Here is a 3,075-nt window from a genome sequence, read left to right on the forward strand (position 1 = left end):
GTAAGTGTTTTTTTATTTAGTTTAGTTTTTAATTATTCTTTTGATTTTATAGTGTAGTGTGTAGTGATGGGTCATAGATACCAAATAAATAGCACATGCTTATGTTCTAATATATCCTTTCGATTCATTTTTCTAGACGACATTCCGCAGCGAATGAACTATCGCTCTTATTTATAGGAGAAATCAAGAATCAAGAATTAACACGTTTTTGTACTTGTTATACTACTAGACTACATCTTAAGTCTATTAACCCCAATGCTAGGCACATACCACTTATCTTATAGGAGAGGTAGAGCTCAAACCCTCCACACTGCACCAGAGTGGTTAAGAGGACTTTAATAATTGTGATTTTTAAAATAACTGTTTACCCAAAACAAGAATGGAGTTCGTGACTTGTTATGTGGTTAACCACTTGACCGATGCAGTTGTCTTACATAAACCTTACTACCTTTACAGCTGATACACATTACCTATATATAAAATATAGGTAATGTGTATCAGCTGCATATATTTATTAAAATATAGATAATTTATATTTGTTGCATATAACCATCCAGGGTAACGGCTCGATGACTTTTTGACAACACCCGGTCGTGTACTGCGGTATAATTTGTAATTAAAGGCCCAGGTGTGTTTTCAGCTTTGTCCTGCAGATTTTCTGCTTCACATATACCTCGTTAGTATGGGATTGTGAAGGGCTTTTCTAAAATTAGCGTAATTCAGGAAAGGGCACTTTATATTGTGATTAATATGCGCTTAGTGTGCATACAGATATATTGCAAGTCGACAGCAAATAGCAGGATAGACGCCTTTAAAGTAAATTCCAACATAATCTAGTACTTACAAACTGGATTATGTTACACAGAGGAAATAGTCTTAGAATTACTATTAACACAGTATTCCACTCATAAGCAGTCATAGCGTGTACATATTTAATGTACGCTAACTGGATATTAATAAGAAATTAAAAACTTTTTTTATTAACCTATATAAAAAATAACAAATTAGACTTTAAACAGAATTACGTCAAGTTTAAATTGATCAGGTTTAAGTTTTAAATTATTATTAGTGGCAATTATAAAACCTCACTAGCGATTTATCGATTCGCATTTTAATAATAAATATTTCACATGAAGAAAATCAATTCTAACTTTCGCGTAAACGCCCATTTCTTGTCGAAATGGTAACTTTGGTGTAAATAATTGTATTTAGCCAATGTTATTAGGTTATATCATAACGCAATTCTCCTACTAAAAGTGTGTCTAAAACTATCCAGCTAAAAGCTGTTTAATATGATACCGGCCTCATGGCCTTCCACCGGAAATGGCTAAACACTGGAATATGAAAATATCTATAGTGTTTAGCCACTTCCAGTAAGAAAACGAATAACTTAAACTATCTACCTAGTTTGTTTTTAACACTGCGTGCATTGGTGGGGATGGCCATTCCAGCACTAACCCAACGTCCATCAGTCTTCCGAGCTAAGTGCCATATCGGTCACGGTAGTTTCAACGGATTTTCTTATCCTGATTTGATCACGTAGTATAGACGTTTATGCCAATAATAACATTGTAATGGTGTTTGTAGCGCTGATAGCCCAGTAGATACGACTTCACTATTGGGGGGCCGAGTTCGAATCCCAGCACCTCTTTTCTAAGATATGTGCTTTTTAAGTAATTAAAATATCACAACGGTGAAGGAAACTCGTGAGGAAACCTGCATGGCTTAGAGTTCTCCATAATGTTTTCAAAAGCGTGTGGAGTCCACCAATCCGCGCTGGGCCAGCGTGGTGGACTACGGCCTCAGCCTCTTCTCACTGTCGGAGGAGACCGGTGCCCTGCAGTGGGCCAGTAATGGGTAGATATGATGAAGGTGAAGGCATTAGCGTTCGAAGGTGATTTGATTTATACAGAATGATTCGTCTCGTTTTTTTAAAGTTTTGGTTTCCAACTTTACGGCGCAATTTTTTACAATTACAAATGTAAATTCTTAGAATTGATAAAAACGCACAATATTCTAACATATTATTAAAAAAAGTAATTATTTTGCATTTTCATTCCTTAGTATTTTGTTTTAATATCAATCGATACATTCTTTGCAGGTATAGGCACGAGAAATAATCGAGTTTTCTCCGACGGAAAATGTATTTCCCTCTGAGACTTTATGGCATGCGCATGAAAAGTTGATTTTACGAGAAGCGTAAAAGAACAAGGCTGTGTTTTTAACTGTGTTTATCGAGTCTCAAGGAACGTTTGCATACCTGAAAAATTCGAACGTTTTCGTAGCCAGTTGTAGCAGTAGCATTTCGTAGCCAAGGCCGTACACTCTTATGGTAGAACCGTTTTTATTAGCAACTATAGCTGTTGTTTAGTCCTTGATTACCGACATTCATAGACACTTGCATCGTTGGACAAATCCTTGACATGGTATATTAATGGTAACAACACGGAGGGAAGCTGATTCCTCAGTTTGTGCGTGTTTTATGTCCACTTCTGTCAACCGAAACAGGTGAAAGGGTCGCGAGCTTCATAGTGCCCAACATACGCGGCACGGTCCCACATTCACGTATCGACCATCTCAGTGCAAACATTTGTACTTTGAAATAATAATAATAATTGTCTGTATTGTGTCTCATTTACGTGTAAAAGATTCTTGTAATTAACGGTAATAACTAAGTTAATTAGTTAAAACTAAAAGTAAGTAAGATGATATGATATAACAAAAGGGTAGAAACACAAGCCAGCCATAAAAAAAAAAAAAAACTTAAAAAAAAAAAAAAAAAAAAAAAAGGAGTTTTAAAACTGCTGGTTAATTTCTTGTATAGACAAATCGAGCTTCCCGATTATGAATGCGAAATGAAAGAAGTTTAAAGGGAGCAAGAGCGGTAGGTACTTTATCTGAGCCTGTTTAATATGTACAAATAAAGGTACCTCATTAAGGAAGTCTATTCATTACCTAACATATAATATTTCGTACGAACGTAAAACCAGTAGGGCATAATAATTAAATTTCCCTCCGAAGCCTTAATTTCGCCCTCGACGTTACCACCGGCTTTGTTATTAAAATATGCCTAAT

The sequence above is a fragment of the Pararge aegeria genome, chromosome 1 (assembly GCF_905163445.1).
Source record: "Pararge aegeria chromosome 1, ilParAegt1.1, whole genome shotgun sequence".
NCBI lineage: Eukaryota > Metazoa > Arthropoda > Insecta > Lepidoptera > Nymphalidae > Pararge > Pararge aegeria.